Source organism: Rousettus aegyptiacus, unplaced genomic scaffold, assembly GCF_014176215.1.
Source record: "Rousettus aegyptiacus isolate mRouAeg1 unplaced genomic scaffold, mRouAeg1.p scaffold_m13_p_1, whole genome shotgun sequence".
Taxonomy (NCBI): Eukaryota; Metazoa; Chordata; class Mammalia; order Chiroptera; family Pteropodidae; genus Rousettus; species Rousettus aegyptiacus.
Genome location: NW_023416284.1, coordinates 76,766,545 through 76,789,397, shown reverse-complemented (window position 1 = coordinate 76,789,397; position 22,853 = coordinate 76,766,545). Strand labels below are relative to the sequence as shown.

Here is a 22,853-nt window from a genome sequence, read left to right as displayed (position 1 = left end):
GTGAACCACATTCTGATGCTCCTTTGGGGACTCATCTTTCTCTTCTCAGTCCCTGGTGCTAGAGGTAGCACTTGTCCATGGTCCGGCCGATAAGGACAGTCTATTTTCCTGGCCACAGTAATTGGTTTAGGAATGGGCACAGGGCACATGTCAGCCCAATGAGAGTCAATGCTAGGTAGGGACTTTTACAAAAACTGTTGGGAACGAGATGTAGTCAGCTGGGTTGCTGAAAGGAGAGGGTGTGCACCTGGAGCTGCTGGGGGCCATCTTGCTACCACACTGGAAGAACCAGCCTGAGTGAGTTCATGGATGGAGAGAAAGAGACCAAGTCCTGATGAGACTGAGCTCCTGTATCCAGCTGTGCCTAAAGCTATTTTCTATTGCTTGATCTGGTATGCTCCATCCTTAAGCCATTAGAACTTAGGTTTCTTTTATTGGCAACCTAAAGAGTTCTGACTAATACATAGACCTCAGTAAGGCACAATAGGACCACCATAATACCATAAAAATATCTAGAAGCCAAGAGAGAAGATTCAATCTGTATGCATGTGACATATTGGAATTGTGGGCTTTTAAAACAGAGATAATATAAACATAGGTATGGTTACAAGAGCAATTTAGAGAACTTGAATATTTTAAAGCATAAAATAATGATATTATTCCTATAAATCCTGCTGGAATTAGGGTACAAAAACAAAATTTTAAAAAACAGTTATCTGAATTCTTCTTGCAATAATATGGAATAATAATAATACTAAACAACAACAACAATAATAATAATAATAATAATAATAATAATAATAAACATCTCAAAGGCAAGAAGTATGGGTTTCATCTAGGCTCTGACCTAAAACTACCAGCTCATCCTGGTTTGTCCAGTGGGATTGTCCCTATTTTAAAATGGAAAGTTCCACGTTCCAAGAACCCTCTTAGTCCTGAACAAATCTGAATGGTCGGCCATGCCATGTTTTGGGGGAGCTCCAGGTTTCTATAAAGGACCACAGTAACCACTGCAGAAGGAGGTACCGAGTGACCTCTTTTGCTTCAGTCATTGGATTTTCTTCTCTCCTATTCGTTTAAAATATTAGAGTCTACCAAAGATTTTTTGGGGGCAGGGAAACCTGCTCTCTGAGGAACCTCCCTTTGGAATTCCATGAGTTTGTTTGGTTGGTTGTTTGTGTATGTATGTATGTATGTATGTATGTATGTATGTATGTATGTATGTATGTTATGGAGAAAATGGCTCTAGTAAACTGGTAGTTCCCACACCTAGATGATCATAAGAATCCCCTGAGAAACTTTAAAATGATATACATTCTTGATCCCACCTCTGGATGGCGATTCTGACTCAGCCAGAATTGGATGGAAACAGAGATCTGTATTTTAAAAAATCTTTGCAGTTGATGTACATATAAATTATTCATAAATGTCGGTGTGTTAACTATCATCAATAATAAATTACTTTCCACACACCTCACAAATGGCCAGGCACACCTTTGTTTGAAACACCATGTTCCAGTACATTTAAATTTTTCCACACATGGCAAGAGCTTATTAAAACAGCTGGGCCCCAACCCCAGGATCTCTGGACAGGAAATTTGCATTTCTAAGATGCTTCCTGGGGAGCAACAGCTACCTTTAGTAGCATGATTGTAGGTCACAAGCTCTGTCGTGTGTCCTATCTGGTTTCTTTAATCTTTGTAATTATTGTAATATCCCCTTTCACCATTCCCTAGTATAGTGCTCAGTAAATCATTGATGAATAAATGTGTGGATAAATGTCTTTTTGGCTTCAATGACGGTGACCTTTCCACCAGCTTTCTAAAGAATATTGTGATCTACACTTCTTAACATGTAAGAAAGGTTTCTGTTGGTTATGTAAGGAATATTGTCTCATGAGACCATAGCTGAGGATAGGGTGGGAACAACAGGATTTCCTGCTCTCAGCTTTAGGGACTTTGTGTGAATACAATGAAGCAAATGCTACATTCTCTCCTGGGGCCTCCAGCCAAGCCCATTTAACTCTCTCAAAGACTCCATTTTGCTTGTTTGTCACTTTTCACTCACAAATTCCTTCTTGGCTTACTTTAGCTTTTGTCATATTTAAGTTTTAAACTGATTTCCCTGGAGAATACTCAAGCCTATAACTCTATTCCTGTGGGTAAACTTGTCATTATCCCTCTGAAGGCCCAAGGATAACTATTTCCATTTCTGCTCAGGCTGAGCGCCCCACCCCCCCCAATCATCTCTGCATCCTTTGGCTTGTGTTTGATCTCTGTTGGTTCTGGAACAGCCACGGGCACCTTGGCACTATCTTCCTGCCCTCCTTCATTAGTACAAGAAATGTTTTTCAGACTACAGAGGCCTACACATGGATACAACCCAGACCTCTACCCAGACACGCCCCAAACAAAGTTAGAAAGGAAGGGAAAGCCACTGACCATTATTAGCCACTAAAGGAGGAGCACCCTTTCCAACTTTTGCAGGAAAATTCAGATGGTGTTTAAGTGGCTTGGCAACTTTTTTGTAACTATTTGAAATAAGAAACAGCACCTGGAAAAACATGAATAATAATGGCAATAATAATAAAATTTGAAGGTTTCCTCTATTTTAGACTCTGGCTACTGTGATGATACTGCAAACAGTTGATTATTTGATATACAGTCTTGTTACCCCTGAGAAAACAATATATATGGCCAAGCTGCCAGGAAACAGAGGGTTTTCCCATCTCCTCCCTGGAAAGAAGGTTTGATTCTCATCAGAGCCTATACTTAATGAAGAAACAATTTCCTTTAATTCAATTTTACATCAGACGAGCTGAATGGCCAAGTGTGTGGCAATGAGCAAAGGCAGCCTTCCTGGCCCTTCACGCAGGCAGTCACTGTGGTTCTCACCTCCAGAGGTGACTAGCCAACAAATAAGAGAGCAGTCACTCTGCTGTTCTTTAACGCCAACAGTGTAACAAGAGCAAAACCTTTCCCCTTGTCATCACAAGTGGCAGAAATGCCTGTCGGTACAGAGCTGTTCCTTGTACAAACTGGCCATGTGTGTGCCCTGGAAGGTTCTAGAATCCCTTGGGTGTGGAGTTAAGGACATTTATGTTTCAGGAAACACCTCTGAATCTAACAGGAAAATATCATGTTAGATAATAATAAATTGAAGATTTAAAAAGTTTTAATTCGTCAAGTCAAGTCATCTAGAGAAAAACTGGCTATTTTTCTTATAGGTAGCCTGTGGTCTTTCAACAGCATGGTAGTGGTGGTGAGCAGGTAGGTGGGAGGAGAGAGGAAGCATGACATTATTGCCTCTTGTAATCAGGACTTTTTTCTGCTTTACAAAATGTGTAATGGTGGGGGAGGATGTTGCAAGGAGAGATCTAAGATATCTATGACCATTCATAGTAGCGGAGGAGATTTTAATACCAAGGGAAAGTTCATACCACTATAGGCTACCGAAACCTGAGAAAGGCAAAAATACTGTGGCTTAATAATGCATATTACTACTACTAAGGGAGAAAATAAGTAATCCATAAAGTTCATCTTTTTTTAAGGTGGGTCAGGAACAAATATTTTGTAAGAGACACATTGAGTTCAAAAAGCTAAGAGAGACTTAGAAGGGTTTCTGTATGTAACTGAGAGAGAATAGAAAGTCCCGGCCACGTAAAGGGCAAGTCCCCAAGAATCTAAGTCAGAGGAGTTACAGGGAGAGAGCTAATAAGGATTTCATTTGGGATGGTGGTAGAAGCAGCACAGAGAGGAGCAAACATATTTAGCTCTATGTAGGGAAATTATTGAAGAAGCAGGCTGAAACTTTCAGTAAGCCATCTTGCTTACACTTGAGGGAATCCAGAGTAAAGGGGCCTCTGCTCAGGAGTCTTCAAGGTCCTCTACTGTGTTTGCGTTTTTCTGAAAAAGGAAGTGGAGGAAGATTCTACCTAATGGTCTGGCATCATTGAGACATACCCGCCTGGCTTTAGAGAACAAGGGCCAGCCTGTCCATATTTCACAATAGTCTGCATTGGCTAGTTAATTTTTGGTAAATTCACATTAAAGAGAGAAATACATCTATGCCAGTTTGGTTATCTGTAAGTTCCCCTCATTCTATGTACACACTTATTTTTACCCCATGTCCTTCTGAATATCTTCCTCTGTGTTGATGGTTGGATATCATCATTACAGCAGTTTCTCAAGAGCTGTTTCAACCATTGTTAGGCAGAGCTGAACACTTTTCTTTCATAACATCCCAAATAAATTACCACAGAGAAATTTCAGGGAGAGTCATCATATAAGGTTGGCATCCCATCCATTAAACACTGTCTTTGTTATGAATATGTTCTCTAGTTGGGAGAATTTAAATGTTGGTGCACCATTTTGTCACCAAATGACTATTCCCTTGAGACTTGTTTCATGCCATTGAGGGACAAAATACAATGTAGTTGACAGTTGTGTCCAAAAAAAGAAAAGACTTATCAAATAAATTTTTGAAATTCTTGTCTACATCATGGCAGAAGGAGGATGCTGTTCTATCAGCAGAGGTTGATGTGGAATTCATAACTAAACTGTCCATTATGTGGTAGAATTCTGCAGGCCTCCATTGTCATTGTGTCACAGAGTGAAAAGACAGTAGTCCTTTCCAACTCCAAATTCTGTGGTTCCATGGAACTGTTCTTGGAAGAAGACTCGGTCTCTAGTGCCACCCGAAAGGGAAAGATTAAAGAGAGACCGAGCAAAAGAAACCTTCCCATTAGGGTAAAGAGGAATGACATATTAAGAAAGGGTTAAAATACGAATACATCACAGATCAGCAAAACAAACAAACAAACAAACAAACAAACAAACAAAGGAAAACATTATCAAGAGCTTACTAATAATTTAAAGAGAGTCGTAAGAAAAAAGAGAAAATGAAATAATCCTCACAGGTAAGAATTGTGCGGTCACCGTTTAGTCAAGAAAAAGCATCACTCATTGCCTGCATGGACCTTTTGTAAGAGAAGCTAACAGATCTTCACAAGAGCAGAGCAACGTAGCAGAAAGAACAGAAAAGATACACTGCAGAATTTTCCTCTCAAACTGGTGAGACAGGCCAAATCCTACACACATATGTAAGCTAGTTTGTAAGTATGTGTATGTGGCATTTTTTTTTATTGTCGTTTAATTTGAAAGTATTTAGGCTTTATTCAAACAATGAAATAGTAGAGGCATGGTCTCCAGAATTAATCTGAAAATCAGAAAATAGTCTTTTGCAAATCTGGTTTTGGGTTTTGCTAAAGGAAAGTTTGTTCTTAGTACTTAGACAGCAGTGCTGTGGGGTCAAAATTGGAGGAAAGAGGGTTTTAGTTAAGTGGAACCAAACCCTAGATGGTACTCTCCCTTCACCCAAGTCACAGTAGATGGGTTAAGAAATGCTTGTTGCTGATGAGAGAACAAAAACATGCCAGTTTTGTTTAAGGAATTCAAGGGTAAAGGAATATTATTATATTAATAAATATGTAAATATATACATATATTTATAAAGAGTTAAATATACATATATTTTATAATGTATATCCACTGATAGTTATATATGATTTAATTTTATATATACACATATATGCATATATTATGTATAGTTGTATGTGTGTATAGATGTGCATGTGTGTGTGTGTATAACCTAAATGTGCTCTAAGGAACAATATTTAACATTACAACAGAAGCTATATGTGTTTGGAGGAGAGAGGAAGCAATGGGGGCTGAGGTGAGCTGGGGTATTCAAGAAGAGATGTCAAGAAAGAAGGAATACATGAGCTAATACTGGTACATGGGAAGGAAGGAGAAATTGATCTGAACAATGGTGGAGGCATTCAAAGAATATTTGGAAGATTATATAGGAAAAAAAATAAAGTCTTAATGAATTGTATTACACTGGCATTCTTCCATTTCATCTCCCTCCTTTTCTCCCTCCCTGTTTTGTGTGTTCTACCTCTTGCATCTCCTCTGTATGTCATAAGCCTTTCAGTAGGACCCTCGAGCCCCATTTCTAGCAACCAGAGCTTCAATGAATACTTTGACCTCATGAGCTTCAACAAATGCTTCAACTTCATGTTCTATGAACATCACTTCTTATTTTTCTAAATCCCATTATTCATTTTTCAAATTATGCTATTAATCTCAGTCACATTATTTTTTCACTTTAGTTCCCATCTCTTGCTTGCTTTTGTCACTGGAGAGAAAGATTTGTGTAAGTGTCAAAATCTAGCACTGGATTAACTACAGTCATCCAAGAAATACCCAGCTCCGCACTTGAGATATACCATAAACCACTAAGCTTAGAGGTGAATTTCTTTTATTAAATGGCAATATATTAGGAAATGAATGTGAAAGAAACGGATTTTTATTGACCATTCACCATTTGTAAATTCTATGCAAGACTCTATGGGGGACAGAAATGATTAGGAAGTTTATAGAAAACTTCATTTATTGGAAAAGACAGATACATAACAACTAAGCTAATGTTGAAAGAAACTATTCCCTAAGGCTCTTTGTTTCATCATTTGTCAATCTCCATTGATAATGTATATTTTTTTAACTTAAAATTTTTTTCTTGCAAAGCTTTTCTAATAGAATCTGTTGAGGCAAAATTCAAAAGATTCTGCTAGCCCTGTCCCATTTCTAAATGCTTTCTCATTTAAAAAGATCTTTCTCAATGGACTGCAGTCAAGGATTCCACCTCAATATAGAGATTTCTCTGGCTCAGCTGAACTAACTTGTACCACGATTGTCTACCGCTCATTCACAGCTAGCTGTTGGATATACCTGCTGCCCATCCCACTGACATAGCCAGACATGTAAACCTGGTGAAAGATGAAAGATGTGTTTTAAAGAGATTGACCAACTGGTTTGCACTGGCAGAAGGTGAGCAGGAGAAAGTTTTTGGAAGAATTTTTTAATCCTAGGGAATATAATTAGTAATATTATAATAATTATGTATGATGGGTACTAGATTTCATAAGTTATAAAAATGTCTAATAGCTATATTGTACACCTGAAACTAAAATAGTATGTATGTCAACTATAGTTGAAAAAGAAGAAAAATAATTTTTTAAGCCGTGAAATGATTTACAATTGGATGATCTCAATTATATGAAGATTCACTAGATATTGTAAAAAATTCTTAGGGTGTTATGGATACATATCCTGAAATATGAGGGATATCAACAAAACATGCCTGATTGAGTAGAAGGGAAAGATTGTAGTAAGTCCAAAATATGTTCCTTTGAGGCATTAAAGTACTAGACCGTGTCTGTGCTCTAGATGTAGGTTTAATCAATGAAGGTTCTGTACCAAAGTGTGATATTGCTTATAGCCTGAGGAAGCTATGTCTTGAAACAGGCAGCTACCCTTAAAGTTTCTATCTGCTGTGAGCCTGAGAATGGAAGAGTTCACCATCTCTATTCTCAGTTGAGGTTTGAAGAAGGATATTATTTTGCTCAAGCTTGAGTCAAGCGAATGAACATGGGGATATTTTTCAGTCAGGCAGATATGAATTCAGATTCCAATTAGGCCAACTTGGCTCTGTAGTCATTCTAAACCTCAGTAATTTGTTTCGATTTAATAGCAATGCCTTGTCTACAGCCATGCCACCCTGAATGTGCTTGATTTCTGATCTCAGAAGCTAAGTAGGGTTGGGCCTGGTTAGTACTTGGATGGGAGACCACCTAGGAATACCAGGTGCTGTAGGCGATAGATAGATAGATAGATAGATAGATAGATAGATAGATAGGTAATAGTAATGGCTTAAAATTTTTTAGGGCTTCCCAAGTGTAAGACCCAGCTGTAAGCAGTAGATATGTATTACTTGATCTTATTTCACAACAATGAAGCAATGTACAGAAAAAAGTTAATGTAGCAGGCCCAAAGCTGCTATCCTTAGAAAGTCCTACTTGCAAGGTTGGCCCTGGGCTGGCATCTGGGAACATGAATTTTAGGAGAGTTCCCTCCATTTTCCGATAAGAGCACTCACTGTACTTGCTTATACGAACAATGTGGTTTATGCTGAACACCTGCTCCCCTTCTGGAAGTCTGGAATCTTGGTGCATGCCAGACAGAGGGTGCCTAAGTGGCCCCCCCGTTCTCATTTAAAACTCTAGCACTGAGTCTCTAATGAGCTTCCATGGTAGACGCCATTTCACACCTGTCATAAGTCCTAGCTGGAGGAATTAAGTGTGTCCTGTGTGACTCCACTGGGAGAGGACTCTTAGTAGTTTGTGCCTGGTTTCCTCTGGGCTTTGTCCATGTGCTTTTCTCATTGCTGATTTCAATCTGTATCCACTTGCTATAATAAATCATAGCTGTGGGTGTGACCATACGCTGAGTCCTGCGAGTCTTCCTAGTAACTCATCGAACCTGGGGGTGGGCTTGGGGACCCTTGACTCAGGTGTATGACCTTATTATTATCTCAGTTTTAAAGGTGAGAAAGCTGATTCTTGGAGAGGGTAAGTCTCTTAAGGTCACACAGCAGGCCCACAGCATAAAAAGGGTTTGAACCCAGGCTGGCTGGCTCCAGGGCCCTTGCTTCTAACCCCTATGAAGGCTCTACAATTATAGTAATAATACTGCCCTCATTAGGTGGTTGTGGGTTAAAGGAGGTGTGTGCTCAATAAAACTCTATTGTTATATCATCACACCAGACCTTTATCTCTTCCACCTACTAACAAGGAAATCTACCATATATTTTTCGCAGTCCCAATAATAAGCAGAATGCGTCCAAGAAGTTGAAAAATCTATCAGGAAGATGGTACAGAACTCATCCTACTATGTCTTGTTTTTTAAAACAACAATATCTATTACAATAGTTTTTCTTCACAAATAGAGCCTTTATACTTCCACTCTTCTTTCTTTACCTCTTCTGTGGCCTCCTTGTGTCCAGTTTGGAGGGACTGGACACTGTGGTGATAGTGATAAAGTCATAAAGCAGGCTGGATGTTTAGAAGTACTGGGGCAGAAACAGGAGAGGGGGTGGGCAGTTTGGCTGAGTCCTTTTCATTATACAAACCATATCTTCTACCACCCATCCCCTGAACGGAAGCACATTGTTTTACAAAAGAATGTTAACATTCTGTTTGCTGAAATTATTTCTCAATCACCCTCACTCCTTCCTACCTTTCAAGCCTTGTAATTAATGCAGAAACATCCTGTTTATTATTATTATTGTTTTTATTGAGGAAACAAAATGACCCCAGCATTCCACAGATTCATTCCTGTACTGCCTTCAAAGAAAAACAGTTCTTCCTGCTAAGTGTCTATTTGCTATAAGTCATAGCAAATGTATGGCAAGTTTTTACCTTGCCTTAGTTGGTAGATCAAGATGTCCTAGTTAGAAGTGAGTTGGCTAACGCCTACATAGTAGAATTTGGAGGGAAAAGGAAGATGTCCCTGATTAATCAATCATGATAAAAACAGACATTACTAAATTAAAAATAGAGAGAAATAAATGTTAAATAAATTCTCGATCTGTATCTTTGATAAGATTAATAAAATAAAACTCTAGCAAGATTTATCAAGGGGAAAAAAATTTCATCTTCTCCATCTACTCCCCCATATTCACTTTACTTGAGAAACAAGCTTATTATTTCATAGTAAGAAATATGGCTTAAAATGTAAATATGGCTTAAAATGTAAATAACAGGTGAATAGTGCCTTGCTGTTGCACCAGTTGAAATCAATGAGACCAAATTCTTCCCTACAAGCATATTTTGGTAAAGTAAAATTGGAAGGAGCCCATTGATATTTAGGTATTTGAAAAGAGAACTTGCTCATAACAAATGCCAAAAAATGTGTCGTAGGAAGAAAAACTGGTGGTACTGAAGGGTCACTTCACACATGCAATAGATTTTTCCATGGGAAATCTTGTCCCTTGGTGGTAGTACTTTAAAAGCAATGTAAGTGATGTGGAAATAAAAACTAATAACAACCTCCTATCTTGAAATAAAATGCATTTCATCTAAGAAAAATTGGTATTCTCATACCAAAGACACCTACACTGTTAAGAATCTGCCATAAAGAGTTGCCTAGTCATTGGATGAATACTTTTAAGCAAATGGCTTAGTCAAAAGACCTAGGTATTCGTTCTAGCTGAATCATTTGATCCATTGCCCAACTTCACTAACTCATCCTATCTATTCCACCGCTGTCCCTACAGTTTCATTATCTGTAACATGGGAGACATAATAACACTCCCTAGGTCCTCTATGAATGTCAAATAAATGATGCGAGTTCATATGCTGACTGAATTATAACTTAGTACTTAAATGTTCATGATTAATATTTTGATTTGATGATTTAACTAGCACCAAAATGGAAGAAAAAAATCAAACAAAATGAAAACCTAGTTTTCACTGTACTTAACACTAAGAAAGGAGAGTTACCACCAGAAGAGAGCCTCTTAGAGCTATGTTACAAATGGAGAGGGTGTTGCAAGGAACTTACTTATATATGTGAGTGGTCAAAATGTTAGCCTTTCCTCATTTCAACAGCCATAATTCTTCCTCCGGGGTTTGGTTAGAATCACACACAGTGGTATAATAAGGCAATGGGCAACAATTAAGTTTTAAGTCAGAGCCTCTGAAGTAGTCAGTGATTTAGTTTTTAGGATTAAGGAAGACAAAATCTTACTGATGGCTGGATAAGAACAACATTCCTTTCTATTGTGATCATCCTACATCAAGGAAATGTTTGAAATTTAGGCAGCATAGTATGATGTGCCTGCTAAAGTTATTATATGATTGAACTTTTGAAAAACACAGCAGCACAAATGTGTTTTATCAATCTTTACTGTTGGTAAGAATCTTGGAGAAAGCAAATTTGACTCTTCTTCTATTGCAGCTCACTCTAAAATGGATCATTTTTATAAAGGACTCATCATGCCTCTCTCCCCTCACCATCATTCAAATGCAGCAGACTGTCATTAAGTTTAGAGTAAGCTGCAATTAGCAAGTCTCACAGCTTCTCTTACAAAGAACTTATTTTCAGTGGAAATTTTTGTAATGGTTTCTATTTGATTTTTAACTCTTCCATGGAGACCAAACTCCCCAGCTCAATCTTTGGCAATGAGATTCTAAGAGTAAATGATACCAATTTGGACTAACTAATTACTATCATTTCTTAAATTTAGCTACTAGCTATTTTGGCACCTTCCACACAACATCCCTTGCAAATAAATCCTGCAGAGCTATGAAATGTCTGGCCTGTTTGAACACTCAGAGGTTTATGGGACTGGATCTGAGCTCTCACAAGGACTCTTCAGTGTGGTTAGGGGCAGTGAACAAAAGCTTCAGTTTTCACGAACCCTCTTGCCTGTATTTTACTGGGTGAAGGTGATAAATTGTTCGTCAAGGTCATCCAGCTCTATGACCAAGGGGCTGCTTACATCTTACTAAGGTAACATGACATTTTCAAGTTGGAACAGAGAGATAAGGATGGAGGATAATCAGAAATCCAAACAGAATGAGTAAGGCTTTCAACTTAAAAGGCAAAACAATGACGATTTATTTCACTCACAAATAAAGTAAACATAATTTAATTTATCAATTATATTTGTACCTGTGATTCCTCTTAAACGCTGAAATTCAAGAGTTGTCCATAATTTTCTTTTCTATTCATTAACGAGTCATACTGAGGTAACTACTATAACCCTTGGGTACATTACAAATCAATGCACAATGAAACAAATGATCCCAGTAGTTTTCCAGCTTAAAACCCACTTGAGAAAAATTCCATGCTGGCAGGGACTGTTGGTCTGGTTTCCAGCAGGGTCTAGCACACTGTTGACACTCCATAAATATTTATTGACTGATGACTAATACCCAGGTTTGTCTACATGATAACAAAGAAAGTGAACTTTAAGAAAAATCTTTCTTATATTTCATTTTAATTCTTATACTTATGTGCTCCTGTTTATCCCCTAGGAAATGAAATACCATTTTTACTTTCTTTACACAAGTTGAGCTGAACTTAGATCGTTTCATTCATCCTCTTTTTTTTTCTCATGTTTGTTGTTTTTTTGTTTTTCCATGGTCTTCTTTTCTGGATTTTCTTTTTCTTGTCTAATCCTACTCATTCTTCTCTTTTTATAAAATCTTATCCTCTCTTCTTCTCTTCCTCCTACTAGCTAATATGTATCGACTATGTAATGTGTCAGATACAGCTTTAGGTACTTTGCATATATTGACTCATAGAACACTCAAAGCCATATATTGACTCATAAAATCTTCAAAACCACCCAGTGAGTTAGGACTGTTATTACTGTTTCTGCAGATGAGAAACTGAGAAATAGAAAGGTAAAGTAACCTACTCAAGAACACTCAGCTGGGGGATGGTGGAGGTGGGATTCAAACCCATGCAGTTGAATCCAGAGCTGTTCTCTTAAGCACTCACTGCACCAGTTATTCCAGCCCTCTTGGGTCTGCTCATTTCCCAAATGCCAATGATCACTTTATTTTTTAACAAGGAGAGAGATAGTAATGATCATTTTATTAGATTGGGCCTATACTACATGTTCTGTTGTATTTGCTGCTTTGAATTTAGTTCACATCTTCTTATGTCTTTGTATACAGATTTGCTTTATTCTTCTTTACCAGTAGCATTGTATTCTAAAGTGTGATTGCCAAATTATAATAAGAAACCATCTGATGGACATTTGGATTGTGTTCATGTTTTTAATACCATGCACAGATACATTTCAAATAATCTCAAGAGAAAGAAATCCTTGCTTTGTTGAACTCAAATAGAGAGTATATGGCCAAGAAACTATTCTATGCTATTAAGAACTTAGGCAGCAGAGAGAAAAAATGGCATAGAAGAGACCAACATTTCTCTCACTGAGTATTCAAGGAATACTGTTTGGGATGTTAATTGATATATGTGAAAAATCTTTTCCCTATGCAACACTTTGTTTAACTACAAAATAGACACATTTCACTACTAAATCATCCTGGCAGAAACCCAGGAGGGCCAATCACAGACCTGCTTAGAGTAAGATGTTATATGAAAGCATTACTGAAGTTTTCCTATGGCTAAAGCAAGCAGCCAGAAAAATTTTCTCTGAAAAATGCTTAGGCCAAAAATATTCTTTGCTCTGCTATATTAAGTTGAACTCTGTTTTCAATCAGGCTGTTATTCAAATACTGGAGCAGATCCAAATTTGCTTTCCCGAGGAAAAGTCTGTCTTTGCTACAGACAGCATAGCCGGACAAGGCGGGCTTCTCACTTTCAATGGATTGCCAGGCTTGCCCACTTCTCCAGTGCGCAAGAGGCATGGCTTCCACTTCTGCCCTCCCATGACCTGCGCTCCAGTCAGAAAAATCAGCCTATGGGTCTTCATCAGAGCACTGGTGCATGGTTGCCTCCCTTCTCTGCTCAGGCCACCTTTTCTTTCCTTCACAATCTCATACTTGTATCTTTCCCATTCTACAAAGATCATCCCAAGCTTCACCTCTCTTGTGCAGGCCCTCCTGGTTTAATTGCTCTTTTTCTCCTGCACAGTAGTACTTGTCTCTAACACTTACTTGGTGATTCATTCATTTATTCATTCATTTATTCCACAGGAATTTATTGAGTATCTACCAAATGCCAGAGATACAACAGTGAATTAAACAAAGGCTTGCACTCACAGAGCTGGCATTTCAGGGAAGGAAATGGACAGTAAGTAAATACACAGGTATTTACTATGTCAGGTAATGGAGCGGGTATGTGAGGTGGCTATGAGGCTCTTTTATATAGTATGGCAAGGGAGGACCTCATGATAAGGTGACATGTGACCCAAGAGCTGAATGAGGAAAGAGAATAGCCTTGCAGATATCTTCCATACGTTTCTTTGGGCACTAAAGTCCTGAGTTGGCCTTCTGAGGAAGCATCAAGGAGGCCATTTAGCTGCTTTTTAAATGTGACTTTTTTTCCCCCCACAAATGTTTGCTTCTCTTCAACTTGAATGTAAGCTTCTTGAGAGTGGGAGCTCTAAGTTGGAGATGACAGGCAATAAATTGTGACAATGCTTGCTTTGAAGTATACCAATCTGTAGTATATGTCCTTGTGCCCTCTCCAGCTCATACCTAAAACTTTGATTGGATTACTACCTGTACCTGTGGCACTCAAATATTCTAATAAAATGCTGAATTCTTATGTATGTGCAACACGCCTATGCCCATGGTCAGCCATAGCATATAACTGCAACATAGTACCAGTGATCTCATCATTTTGAGAAAAAGAATTCTCAGTTCTAAGCAACATGAACTAATACCTTTATTACTAGTGCCTTCCCTTGCTTCATACACACACACACAAAAAGTAAAATAACACCAAAAAACCCCACGATGCAAACAGAAATCAATAAAGTAAGTAATTTAAAGCATCCAAAGAAACAAACATCATTAAGCAGTCCTTCTGAAATCATAACACCTCAATTAAGTGGTTCTTTTATTCATCTTAATAAAAATAAAGAAATTATGAAAAAATAACTATGTACAAAATACTCTGGTCATTTTAGTTTAAATATAATTTTATATAGTTTGTTAATCCTCGCTGTCATTTATAACTGAATTACATGTGCTTTTGAAAGTTATCCATTATATTTGGTATATTGGATAGCATGTTATATATAACTGTTGTTATGTGTTTACTGTCATTGTATAATTTATGTATGAGGTCCCTGGTCAATCATAAAGTCTATGAAGACACTAAATCCCAATACCATATTTTAAGGAAAAAATCGTATTGGATTGGCTTGAGTACTTCTCGAAGCCTTAAAATCTACAGCAAGTGTTTTGAAGGACTTAGATACCTTCCCACATATGAGGATGGGAACTTTGCTTGGCTTCACTACTGAGTTATCAACAGTGCAGTGCCTGGCTCATAGCAGGCCCTTAACAAATGTTGGATAAATAACTACTAACTTATTTTTTGAAATGAGATATAGTATCCATGGTGGTTAATGGTGTGTGTCAACTGGGGTAGGCCAAGAATACCTGGATATTTGGTCAAACATTATTTTAGATGTTGCTATGAAGTTATATTTTAGGTAAGATTAACACTTAAATCAGTAGACTTTGCATAAAGCAGATAATCCTCCATGTCAGTAGGCCTCATCTAATCAGTTGAAGGTCTTGAGAAAAAAAGGACTGACTTCCCCAGAACTAGAATTCTGCTGGCAGACTGACTTTGCTCTCAACTGCAACATCAACTTTTCCCTAGGTCTCCAGCCTGCCAACCTGCTCTGCAGATGTGTAACTTGCCAGTTTCCAAAAACACATAAGCCAATTCCTTAAAAATAAATCTCTCTATATACGTGTGCATATATACACACACATCCTAGTGAATCTGTTTCTCGGAAGAACCTTGAGTAACACGGTATCCCTTAGTCATTTACTCTTTCAATGAATCAATCAATACAGTTCACTTGCCAAGAATCACACACACCTACCAAGGTCCCACAGCCACCAAAGCCAGACCAGTGGCACAACCCCAACACCAGCTATCTCTCTCAACTTCTCCACTCTGGTAGAGGGACAGAAAGCATTATTTCCTCTCTGTTTCATTTCTCTTATAATGCAAGGCAGCTGCACATTTTCTCTCCAGAGAAACAGGTGCTAAGAGAACCTTGTATTTACTAAGCCATGTTGTGATGGTGTTAGGTGAGGCACCAGCTTACTACTGTGCTCTTAGGGGAAAATGCTTCCTATGGTGAAGCTGAGTGGCTGATGGTATCACTTCCTCTAAACATTTCCACTCTTTATGAGTGAGGCTGTGGGTGGGGAATTTCAGAGTCATGGAAACTAGTCAAAAGGTTACAAAAGGTTCACTAATACTGTACCATTTGATGACTGTCTGATAACTAGTCTTGCATACTGTAAGGAAAAGATGAATCTAAAAATGCATCAATGGGAAGCCTCTGGGGAAGCAGGGTACGAAAATTGGTTCTCTTCAGGATCTAACAAAGTGATCAGCCCTGGAGGCACCCATTTGCTCATCAGGAGGAGAATGCTTTTGAAAAGTAAGTTTTCATAGGGATCCTTCCACCTCAGATTTATTGGGTAGGGGAAGTGGGCTGTGAGGCTGAAAGCCTTTCTTACGGTGCTCACAATCAGCATGATTCTTTGTCCCAGATATATTTTATCACTGAGAGTCAGTTTTATCCCTTCCTTGCCTATATTTAAAGCTCCTTCTCTCCTTTGATGTCTTTTTCCTTATGGCTCTCAGGTCCCTAATTCGTTCACCTCTTATCTCTGGTTAAAACTTGTTTCTAACATGAGGCAAAGTTTCATGCCTATGATAGTAATATTGAGTGCATCAGAGAGGGAGAAATTTGGGGAACGTTGTGCCTTCTTGAAATTATACTCTGAGCCTTCATCTTTGGCAATTGATAGACATAATAAATACAGGGCCATGTGTTTACATGCTGTACAGTAGTGAAATGAATCATCAATCCTTATTTCCATTGACATGGATAACCATCAAAACACAATTGTTTAGGGGCATACAGCTTCGAGATTTAATAAGGTAGTGAGCAGGTAAATATGCACCTGTTTTATTCTATTAGTATTTAGAAGATACATATACATTATATATACCTCCTTGTAGTAAGAAATGTTTCACAACATTTTAAATTTTTTCTAAAGGGAAATTTACCTAGATTTTTAACCCTCATTTATCACCTTCCTTGGGAAGTACAGGGAGAGGCTTGGGGAAGAACAGGTGCTCATAGAAATTAAATAGAAAGTTAATTGAGCTATAAACCTCTGTTAACCAAAGCCTCTATCAGAAGTGAATATGAAAAGAAATGTGGATGCATTGACACCTCCACCTGTCACTTCATTTCATCATGGCAGAGTTACTTCAGAATCCCCAGGATTCTACCTGATGGCTATACCTGCCATAAAATGGAGCCTCGTTGTGTGTCCATTTTGAGTCGTCTCTATGCCATGGATATTTGGGAGCCAAAGTGGGAAGCCGAGTTGTTTATTTGGATGACCAAAAGAACCTGCAGCAAACAAGTGCAGCTTGGACACCCCCTGCATAAGAGGCCCATGCCATTCCTGGCCCTGTGGCACACACTGGGCAGGCACTGGGTGAATAAGATGCAGCCATGCCTTCCACACACCTCTCGTGGGGCTCCGCCAAGTCTTCTCTCATTCAAGTCCTCCTACCTGCCAGTGTTTGCCCTATCAGGTGTGCTGCCAATACAATTAGTAATATACTTTTTTCTTTAAATCGATTCACCTTTTTTTTACTTAAAGACAATTATATTGAAAAGAAAAAAACTTTTTGTACCAGTTCTGCAAATTAAACAAACAAACAAACAATGCTATTGTAGGTAATGAAATAATTTTGAAAAATAAATGCGAAAACAAAACCATTCAATTTTAGCTAGCTACCATTGCCTGCTGATGGCTCATAGCCCAAGGTCCATTTTCTCTTTGCTAACAAGGTAAATAACCAATGGTTACAGGAGACTAAGATCAGGCCAAAATCAGAGGACCAAAAGAGTGAAAATGGAAGTTTTCTTTCGACGACAAAGTCTAACGACTCAATGTGGTATAATATCACACCTGTGTATCATGTATTATGTAAAATTATCATATTGTTTCCCATACTTTGGAAATTTTGATCAAATGAGTTGTAGAAAGACAGATAAGCAGAAGGAAAGTGGAGGGGGTGTGTAGCATGATGTATCTTCATGGGGTACAGTTTTGTAAAGACATGCTGAGTCCAAAGGAGCTCTCCTTATGATAATATCTGGGTCCTTCTAGAGTCTCAGAAGGAATGAGCATGATCATCTCTCATATGGCCCTGGAAATAATATGAAGGATATGAAAACACGGACATCTAAGGTCAAATGGAATTTGATCATTGCAGAACAGAGGGTGAAACAATTGGAGTATCCACAGCATGTGTAACACTGGTGGTCTTAGTTGCGTTCCCCAGAAGCAACTAATTCCAGCGTATGTAGATTAAGAAATGATCCCAGGACACCATGGTGGGGAGTGAGGGTGGAGAGAATGAAAAGAGAAGGGATGAAAGCCATAAAGAGGATATTATCAAGCCAGTTGCCACTGCAGGCAACTTGAGCTTAAGCACATATGGAAACTTTAGGAAAAAATAAAAGACATGTCTTAGAGTTATTCCACTCAGATCTGAGGGAGCTAAGATATTTATAGCCCATTGGAGTGTTAATTCCTGGACATTTTCATTTGCCTTAGGCAATTACAATGGCCCTATATGACTTGGAGAAAGCTCAAAGGTCCTGAGATAAAGATTTAGGCTGTTAGAAGTCATCCCAGTCCTGAAAAAGCCTGAAGGATGTAGGCAGGACACTGACTGCTTCTACTATAGCCCTTCTCTGCTAGAAACTTAAACATTATCTTTAATCCTTACCACAGCACTTAAGATAGCTATTTTCCTTATTTACATATAAAGAAAGAGGCACCAGAAGTTTCATTATTTGATCAAAGTCATACAACCTGTATTCTCCTCCACCTCTAGTTTCACCTTTTTAGTCTTTTTTGTTTGTTTTTAATATCGAAATGAAATTTACATAACATAGTAGCCATTTTAAAGAGAACAATTTCATGACATCCAATGTATTTACAACATTGTGCAATCACCTCCTCTATCTAGTTCCAAAACATTTTCATCACCCCAAAGGAAACCCCATACCCATTAAGCAGTTGCTCCCCATTTTCCAGGCCTTGGTAACCACCAATCTGCATTCTCTCTCTTTTGGTTTACCTATTCTGGATATTTCATATCAAAGGAATCATACACATTTTCTGCCTGACTTTTTTCACTTCGCATAATATTTTTGAGATTTAGCCCCATGGTAACATGTATGCATACTTTATTCTTTTCTGCAGCTGAATAATATTCTACTGTATGGAAACACTACAATTTGTTTATCTACTCATCTATCAATGGACATTTAAGCTGTTTCCAGTTTTGGGCTATTGTGAATATTGCTACTATAAAAATGCATGTGCATTACTTATTTAAGTCCCTGCTTTAATTCTTTTGGGTATACAACTAGAAGTTGCTGGGTCATATAGTAATTTTGCGTTTAACTTTTCAAGAAACCACCTTAGCCTTCTTGGGAGAGCTCATTCTCCTGCACCTCTATTTAAATGTTAGAATTTCTTAAGGTTCAATCCTAAGCTACTCTTCTTTTTTCTCATTTGAAACTTTCTCAAGCATAGTCATGATGTTTCAGTCAATGATGAACTGCATATAGGATGGTGGTCTCATAAGATTTTAATGAAGCTGAAAATTTTCTGTCACCTAATGATATTGTAGCCATAGTGATGTCCCAGCAAAAATGTGTCACATACATTTGTGGTGATGCTGGAATAAATAAACATACTGTGCTGCCAGTTCATATAAGTGTAGCACATCCAATTATGTATAGTACATAATATTAGATAATGAGAATAAATGGCTATGTTTCTGGTTTGTGTAATTGCTGTACTATACTTTCTATTGTTATTTTAGAGTGTACTCTTTCTACTTATAAACAAAGGTTTGCTATCAAATAGTATACTGCGATAGACTTGTAGCAGTTTCATACTTCTTGTATTTACCGTGTCTCTTGATTGCATCATTTTCTCTTATGCTTGATTTAATCTCATGTCGTTTTATTCATCATGACCTCTAACTGTTTACACAATGACGAAATCACCTAACGACACGTTTCTCAGAATATATCTCCACGATTAAGCAACATAAGACTGTATGTACCATGTGCACTCATGGCTTCAGTTACCATCTATCTGCCAAGGTTCCCAGACCGCTGCTTTGAGATCTAAATGTTGGTCAGCATCAACCTTTTGGCTGACATATGCCTGCCTTTAGATGTCTGCTAGGCCCTTCGAAATCATCAGTTCCAGGACTGAACTAACCCTAGGCTTGGTCTCCACCAGCTTTTCCAGTCCCTGTGACTGGCAAGCTGCATCAACACCCATTTGGATGCCCAAACCAAGAAACTGAGGATCATCTTTGAGACTTCTCCTTCACTCTCCTTTCTTGTCCACCACCAAGTCCTATTGGTTTTCCTTTCTAGTTGACTAATTCCATCTATACTGCCATCACTCTTATCTGTATGCCCACAGATATTCTTACTTGGCTGGCTTCATTAAGCTTCTAACTGGTCTCCTTGTCTATAGGTGTGCCAGCCCCATCCATTCTCCATCCCTAATCAAAAGGGATTCCTAAATTAAAAATGCAGATCACAGCACCCCTAGGTTCTCCATTCTTTTAGCATAATCAGTATCTCTAATGTGGTCGCTTTAGGCTCCCTTCTTCCCACACTGGTCTTAATTGTGCTGGGCAAGTCTATGGTCTCCCATGTCGGGGCATAGTATAAACACTTTCCTCTGTCTGGAGCATCGGTCAGTCCTTTGCCTCATGAACTCATATTCCTTTTTTCAGTCTCATTTCCACCTTCCTTTTGGAAACCTACCTGACTCCCAGATGAGTCTAGGTTCTTTCACAGTATGTTCTGGTTCTCATCACGTTTGTGTACTTATTAATTGATGTCTGCCTCGTCCCTGGACTTTACTTTTTGGAGGGGACAGAGCAACATCAGTTTTGCTTCAACATAAGTAAGTTTTGACTTAAAAGTGACCTCACCAGTGAATACTCACTAGGTAGTTGTTAGATTAATTAATGAATTAATGAGAGATGGTAGATTTTTAAATCAAAACTGATTTCAGATCCTTCCCTTTCCACTGCTCCACTCTACCCATTCTATGACACGAATGTCCTTGAAAATAAACAAACTTGGGAGGAAATAGAAACAAGAAAGAAAACTGCTTGGCTGGTTCCCAAGGTTCTGTCACGGATATTGCTCTTCACACCCACCTCTGGGTGGGAAACCAGCATCTGGGGGAATGAAACAGAAGGGCTCCTCAAGAAAGAGTTAAAAAGACTGGAACCCCCACTTTTACCTCTGCTTGGCCATCTCTACACAGCTTTAAACAACATCCGATGGTGTCCCTTTGTCTGCAGGGGATAATGTTCCAAGACTCCTGGTGGATGCCCGAAACTGCGGACAGTACCGAAAACTATGTATACTATGTTTTTTACTATGCATACATACTTATGAGGAAGTTTAATTTATAAATTAGGCACAATAAGATCAACAACAATAAGTAATAATAGGGTAATTATAACAATAAGCTGTACAAAAGTTATGTGAATGTGGTGTCTCTCTCGAAATATCTTATTGTCCTGAACTCGCCTTTTCACTTAAGGAAGCACTTTATGGCTTCTCTTAGGCATATCTGAGTTACCAGTATCATTACTCTTGCACCTTAGGATCATTATTAAGTAAAATAAGGTTTCTTTGAACACAAGCACTGCGATACCAAGACAATCGATCTGATAACTGAGATGGCTACTAAGTGACTTAACAGGTGGGGGGAATACACAGCATGAATACACTGGACAAAGGGATGGTTCACGTCCCAGGCAAGATAGAGCAGGACAGTGTGAGATTTCATCACACTACTTAGAATGGCGCATGATTTAAAACTTATGAATTGTTTATTTCTGAAAATTTCCATTTACTATTTCCAGACTATGTTTAATGACAGGTAACTGAAGCTGCAGAAAACGAAACCTTGGATTGCAGGGGACTACTGTACAACCCTTTTAGAATGGCTTTCCCCCTTTAAAAGTTGTATGCGTTCTTCATTTTGAAGCAACTTCAGCAAGATAAAAAGGTGGCCTCGAATCCTTTGCGGAAGAAAGGCAATTGAATGAATGAGCAAATTAAATGAATTAATAAATATAGATAAAAGTACAAATGGATCTGCGTTGGTGTGGCCCAGTGTGGATGGGTAAAATGGTGTAATTTCTCCCCAACCCCTTATAGAGGATGCTAATGACCAGTTTTCTGCAGAACTGGGACACACACTAAATTCAATTCTCAATCGCTGTTTCTTGCTCCTCAGAAGTCATTCCAAGAGAGGTTGAAAATAGCATTATAAATGACTCTAATTCATCATGAAGTGTAAGTGACAGCCCACACTCTGAAGTACTGAAATAACTTAGGAAAAATAAAAGCTCAAGGTTATCACAGGTTAGCTCTCTAAGGCTTGTAGGAAGAGGGAGGAGCCATCTACTTTACACACCAGGAAGCACCTACTCAGAGTGAGTTTTAAAAAGTAGAATAACATAGTTTTAAGTTACATTAAAGCCAGTGCCTCTAGGTCAACTCATAGGAGACCTGGAATTCCGATTGCCTTCTTAGGAGCATGTAGAGTTCCTCCTACCTCCAGTTAAGGGGTGTTAACAGTGCGGAACAACACCAGAAGTCTGACACCAACTCAGGAAGTCTCAAGTCTGAGTGAGTTTCCCCTCCCTTCCCCCTCAGGCCACAGCAAATATCTGAGAACTCACCCAGGGCAGAACCATCAATGGATCATCTAATCTCCCTGACGTCTTGCCCGGTCTCTAGCAGGCAGGCAGGAGGTAGCAGCTCAAAATTGCCTCACGATCATGCTTCTTTTTCGCTGCAGCTCTAAGCATTTCCCTTCTGTGCAACCACACACGTAGAATGTGAGTGGCATAAGTATGTGTGTGTTTTTCCTTCCGGTTGCTGTGAAGTGATGTTGTCTCAGTTCATTTCCTCTCTGTGCCTCTTCTTTTTTTCTCTCTCAGAATTTCTGATACACTGTGGACGATTCATAATTAGGGACAGGTAAGAAATCTAGTTCTAATCTGTACCATTTGCTGTTTTGAGAAATAAATAATCTTTGAATTATTATTGCAATAAAACTCCATGGAATGTACTTTCTAAGTGACATAAGCTCCTTTCTAGGCTGCATTGAGACA

General features: G+C 38.5%; 1 protein-coding gene and 1 pseudogene across 1 annotated transcript in view; one reads left to right on the top strand and one right to left on the bottom strand.

Annotated features, from left to right (window-relative positions):
- Positions 1–22,569, bottom strand: part of NEDD9 (neural precursor cell expressed, developmentally down-regulated 9) — a 169,898-nt gene extending 147,329 nt beyond the window's left edge. The window contains exon 1 of the mRNA XM_016118787.2: positions 22,419–22,569. The gene's annotated coding sequence lies outside the window, so the exon portion shown is untranslated. The remainder of the gene's footprint in view (positions 1–22,418) is intronic.
- Positions 7,603–7,718, top strand: LOC118605695 (annotated as a pseudogene).
- Positions 22,570–22,853: the final 284 nt, after the last annotated feature.